Below are 6699 nucleotides of genomic sequence, written 5' to 3'. Positions count from 1 at the left end.
ATTTTTCCCATGAAATATTTCACCTGTGTATTTCACCTGAGGAGTCAGGCAGGGTCAGTGAAATAATTCTTCTTTGTCAGGAATTCTTATACCTAGTTTAAATTCTTCCTCAGAGCATTGCTGGGAAAACATTTTGTCTAGCTCAAGATTTACCTTTTTTTTTTCTAATCTTCAATCTTTTTTGTGCCAGGAATGTAGGAAACCCCAAATCCCAGTTTCCTCCAGGTGGCTACAATACATCTATTACATTTAATAAACTATTTAATAATTTTTTTTACCTCACAGGTTTCTTTTTATTTTCAGATGGTGAAACTTAGGCAACCCTGCTTTGTATATTTTTATTATTATTTAAACATATACAACTAACTTAAATCTAGTAATTAGTTTTATCTTTTATAATTTACTTTTATCTTTTCTTGTGTATATTTTCTTCCTGCATGAGCAATCACTGAAAGAAATCTTGAACTTTTTTATTTTTGGAGTTCTGGAGGCTGCTAATACCTACATTCAAGAATAATGTCTCAAGGAAATAATCTGGATGTGTTTACCGAAATAGCATTCTAAAAACACAGCAAAGGCTATGCCTTATTTAGGAGCTACAAGAATGGCATCTTCTTTAATAATCTAGTATCATTGTCAATTAGGCACTTTTTGGAGGATGAGGGGAATTTACCTAGGTTATTTAGGTTTATAAGCCTCTAGGCAATACTTCTACTTGTTTGTTAACCATATTGTCAATGCTCAACAAATAGTACAATTGGGCATTTTTTTAAATGCATAAACGCTTTTACATCAGTAGGGGAAAATGAAGCTCTGTATGTATTCTACTTTTCTGTTTTTATTCTCAAACATTGTTTGCAGAGCAGACTGAAAGAAGGGAGGTGATGGGGACAGACGTTTGTCTAGATTTGGAAGATCTCTATAATTAAATTCGACTTTGGGTCTTGACTGTAAAAAATCTAAAGTCCTATGGACAGTAGATGCTATGTTTTGTTGCTTCACAAAACTTTTCCAAGGGATGCAATTATATTTCAGAAAATGGAACAAGTCATCTTAGAGATATTTCTTATTCCAAAGACCTTAAAGTTTGAAGTGAACATAATTCCTGAAAAATTAAGTTCCAATATTCTCTCACTGATATGGTGACCTAATTTTTCCTTCTGCATGTTTTCCACAATGAAGGAAATCTATGAAATTTGAAGCCTGTATTGTATTTATCATGATGCTTAATGCAAATACAAAGATTTGGGAATCTTTTCTCAGAAAATTTAGTTTACTGCGGGGTTATACAATCTAGTGACAAACAGAAACCATCTAAATTTTTAAGTAATCAATGTGGCTGATGTTTTATTAATAGCTGTTAATCAGAAATTTGTGTAACAACAATATGTCTCTCTTTGCAGACAAATAGGTTGCAAATAGGTTTTATTTTTGTCTTTTTTCAAAAGCAATTGGGTTTCCAAAAAGCAGTTGCTCTTTGTTTAGAGTCACTGTATTGAGCAAGGTTTGTGCAAAAATCAGCGAATATCTATGCAGAAATACATGGTTTCTGTTATTTTTCTTCTATATCGTATTATCCCTCCAATCAAATATGAGAAAACAATTTTTAAAGAAAAGTAAGTGTTTTACCTGTGTCATTCATTTATTTCATAGTTTCAATTCAGAAGTATAAATATGAAATGATCTTAGTTTCTCCAACAACTCACTCCCCAACTCTTCTGTATTGAATCCCCTTTTCTAATTCTTTAACACCTCATAATTCTGTACTAACTTTAACTGTTTGAACTGAGTTCTTAAAACTTGTTCTCATGTCTCCATCTCTGGTCAAAGAAAACCACACTTGTGACTTGTGGCTTGAAGGTTTTCTATCTTTCCCAGGCATTGACTTCCAGACTTTACTGCCTGAGTGTGGGAAGATATGGGCTGTGGTGGTCATCTCACCCTGCCAGAAAAAGCCGGGAGGAGGCTGGGAGGTGACCCTATTCTCATTCAACTTCTCCAGTGCCCCTGGGAGCCCTGCTGATACAATGGTCTCCAAATTTGCCCAGTTCTTGTATATGCTTCTATAGAAACATTTCTTTCTCAATGAAGCTATACCTATTCTAATAAGTGAGAGTTAGTTGGGCCACAGATTGCGAACATTAAACCATTAAAGGTAGGTCATGGCTGCCAAACTTCAATGAAAGTAGTTTTGTGCTCCAGAGAAAACAGCTTGAATAGCTTCTAATGAAAAGTGTTGCTGTGCTTTTTAGAAGGAATTTCAAATATACGAGTGTAATTCTTGATGGAGAAATCTGAATATAAGGTCATTCTAGAACAATATGTAGAACAAATAGAACACCAGTTAATGCCATTAAGATCATGAATTCTCTTGCTGTGATGTTAGTGCATTTCATGGATACAATCTCATGGTTGAGAAACTTCAATTAAGAGTAAAATCTGAATGACGAAGAATTTTAGGTGAGATTTGCAATGGTTCATAGATGATAAAAGAAAGCCTGATAAACAGATTTATTTGCATGTCATCTTTTTTGTAACTGAATAGCAATGTATGCCTCTGTGTAGTTTTATGCAATAAAACAGAATACTACTACACAATTAAATGATCTGAATGAACATTTTGTTGAAGTGCCTTGCAGGAACAGAGGAGCTTAAGATACAATTATGTAACACTACCTTCTGCGATGTTGTAAAGGAAAAAAAACCACTAAATTACTACAGAAATTTACCTCTGTAACTCCTTTTTTAAAAACTAGATATATCTTGTAGGTATATCTAAAAACTTTTCTCTTTGCACAGAGAAAGTTTATTGTTGATGTCATGAGAAATTATGGGTTAAATGCTTTGGAGTGACCTTGAACATGAGAGGCACTATAATGGTCATGCATTTGATTTATGATTTGACTGAGATGACCATGACAGGGTGCCACGAAGTGCCCTTAAGGTTAGCACAAGCATTCTAGATCCCTCACCCAAAAAGGATAAGTCTGAGACTTCAAGTTAAGCAGGTTTATGGGGGAAAGCAAAGCAATTATATAAGGAAAGATGGAAAAAAAGATTGGTTGAGGCCAGCACAGCACACTTGGGCCAAAAGATAACCTTGAGCAGATAAGTAATTGATTAGGATAATAGAGAAGAAAGATGGGAGAGCCTGAGACCTTATATCTTTGTGGAGATATTACATTATCTCTAGTCTGCCTAATATTGAATTTATTTTATATGATAGAATATCTTTTAAGCCATTGTTTTGGGGCTTTTCTGTGATATATAACCCAGCCTAATGCAAACTGACACACAAATTTTAGTTTAGAACTTATGAGCATAGCAATTGGAACATAAGAATATACCAGATAGCTCTGTTCTCATGAAATTTTCTACACAATGGGAAACATAAGTAATAATAAATTTAAGTAATAATAATAATAATAGAATATAAAAATGTTATGATCAAGGACTTCCCTTAGAACTTTGAGCACATAGGGCAAGAGTGTTAAATACATCAAGATGAGCAAAGGTCTCCCTGAGGAAAACGTGATGGGTTTATGCATTACTGTGTTTAAGACAATACAGCCTTAATGTTTAATATTTAATGCTGATATTCACGTATGCGGACAATGTTCATGACCAATAACATGTGAGAAAAGCAGTTTGTTTTTCTATCAATTGCGATGAATTGTGTTCATCTGTCAATCACCATCAAACCCTCCTTCTCCAGACTCTTTTTCTACATGCAGTTTATTTTTATTTTTATTTTATTTTATTTTATTTTTTGAGACAGAGTCTCTCTCTGTCGCCCAGGCTGTAATGCAGTGGCGCCATCTCGGCTCACTGCAAGCTCCGCCTCCCGGGTTCACGCCATTCTCCTGCCTCAGCCTCCCGAGTAGCTGGGACTACAGGGGCCCGCCACGCCCGGCTAATTTTTGTATTTTTAGTAGAAACGGGGTTTCACCGTGTTAACCAGGATGGTCTTGATCTCCTGACCTCGTTATCTGCCCGCCTCAGCCTCCCAAAGTGCTGGGATTACAGGCGTGAGCCACCGCGCCCGGCCACTACATGTAGTTTATATTTGTGATTACACACTATCATAGATTACTGTCCTTAGAAGGTAGTCCTCCAGAAACACACTCTAAACAAAACTACTGAGTTTTGATGTTATAGACAAGAACAGCAGTAACATGCTTTCCTCCTGGGGTGCCTTTTGAGATGCCCGGAAATCATTTTTCCTAAGCACATATGGACAGATGTACTTTTCAAATGCAAGACTCCTATATGGCACAAGTATATTAGTTTAGAGCCAGTGATGATTCAAAAAGTGCTTCAAGGAAGGGTAAATATGCTTCCAGAAAATTCCCCTTTAAAAAGTATGCTTCTAGAAAAGAAAATGGCATTAAGAAATCTTTTTAGAACAAATACCATATCCCGAAGCTTATTTTAGGAATAAAAATTCTCTTTGGTTGTTTTAAGATATGATCTCATCTTTATGTCTAGAATAATGTGCAATGGGGTAATAGCACCATTTCATAATGGGCCATCTGATGTTTTAGTTTGTACATATAATTAATCATTTTTTGGTCTCCTGTAATTATAGAATTAATGGAAATAAAATTTCCTCTGTGTATTTAAAATACTAAAGGACATTAAAGCTATTAGTCCTACTTTACAGTAGCATACGACAATTAGTGTAGTGTAGTGAGCTGTGTTCACCTTTAACTGAAATACCGAGACAGAGGGTATAGTTATTTTTCCTACTTACAGTTTTAATTTTACATCTGAATAAAATGGAAACAATCAGGTGACATATTTTTCTTCCCTATAAAAGAGAGAATTACAGTTCCCTAAAATCAATAGCTGTCAATCAAGGCCTAGACATAGTGTGATGTGCATGAATAATTAAAGACTGATTTGTTAACCGTGCAGAAGTGAAGTTAGCCATGCAAAGAGACGCATTGTCAATTGCCAGCAATTTACTATGTTTTTGAAAACCGCAGGCAGCAAATTATAGAAAAGATTAGGCCAGTTACTGTACACATGTGACATTTTCTTGATTTAAGATGTCAATCTAAAAAGCTGTAAACTGACACCTGGAGTTTGGATTGAGGTTATAAAGTTTACAAAGAGCTGCTTTTTGCTGAAAATGTCTATGTTTCTCCTCTGGGAGACCCCTGAATGCACACCCCTGCTGGGGCTAACCATGTGTATGCAAATGAGCCCTGTCACAGAAGGGTGACACACCTTCTCTCGGGACCATTAAGTACCTACCTTTGCATCATTCACTGCTCAAATGCACTTGGCATCCATAAGAAAGCATGCCCAGGGGCTTTTATTTCTTAGGGCTGATATTATTAGAATGAAAGCACTATGAATGCATTTTAATAGTCCCAAACCATCCCAGTAGATATAGTTACTTTAATCTTGCATCAGGATTCCTATTTTTTAGTTGCTCTTATAAAGAATATGGTATGAGCAAAGTGGAACATCACCACTGAATAGCGCAGTAATAATTGCCGCAGGCAAGATCCACTGATGAGTGCTAAAATTAATGGGTCAGTCTTTAAGGAGAAACAGGTTATCTGTATAGCCTCAAAGTATCTTCCTCAAGATATTTATTAATTAATGGTTTTAACACATGTCCCCAGATTATTTGATATTCCCTTCTTCCAGAAGGTGAAACTTAATTCTACTTACTCTCCATGTTGCTGGATTTATTGACTTGCTTCCAAAGAATAGAGCATGTAAAGGGAAAATGGTAACTTTCCCATAGAGAAACCTGACATACGGCACTTTATCAAGGGGATCAAGATTAGCATCATCTAGAATAAGCCATGTTGATATCATGTACCCCCAATATAATGTGATGAGTAGAGGATTTCCCCTCTAAAATATCTTTCCCAAAATTCATAATGTCAGTCTAATCTAAGGAAAAAATCGGGAAAAAATCAGAAAGAAATCGAAATGAAAACATTCTACAAAGTGTCTGTCCAGTATTCTTCAAAGTCTCTATGGCAAGTTCGTGAAAACCAGGGAAACACAAAAGATTGTCACAGATTGGAGGTGCGACAAAGTTGACTAAATGAAACTTGGTGTTCTGGGTTGAATTCTGGAACAACAACAACAAAAACAAAAATAAGCGTTAGTGAAAAAATTAGTGAAATACAAATAAAGTTTCTGGCTTAATTAATAGTAGCATGGATATGAAAGTTGCTAACATTAGAAGATGGGTGAAGGATGTATGAGAATGCTCTGTACTATCTTTGTAACTTCTGTGTACATCTAAACAGTTTCAATACCAAAGGGTTTTTTTTTAATTTAAAGAAAAAAATGATCAATGGATGATATGGGTTGAATTGTGTCTCCCCCAAAAGACATGTTGAGCCCTAACCCCCAATACCTCAGAATGTAAACTTATTTGGAAATAGTGTCTTTGCAGATGTAATTCGTTAGTAAGATGAAGTCATACTGGAGTAGGGTAAAGCCTTAATCCAGTATGGCTGGTGTCTTCATGAGAAGACACAGGCATGCAAGGGAAGAACACCACATGACACGGGAGGCAAAGACTGAAGTGCTGCGTCAGCAAGCCAAGAACACCAAGGACTGCCAGCCTCCACTAGAAGCGAGGGAGAAGAAAAAGGTTGCTTTCTTGCAGAATTCAGAGGGAGCACAACTCTGCTAAAACCGTGACTTTAGACTTTGGACTCCATA

The sequence above is a fragment of the Pan troglodytes genome, chromosome 7 (genome assembly GCF_028858775.2).
Source record: "Pan troglodytes isolate AG18354 chromosome 7, NHGRI_mPanTro3-v2.0_pri, whole genome shotgun sequence".
NCBI classification, from domain to species: Eukaryota; Metazoa; Chordata; class Mammalia; order Primates; family Hominidae; genus Pan; species Pan troglodytes.
The sequence above is the reverse complement of the archived record's forward strand: the minus strand, read 5'-3'. Positions refer to the sequence as shown.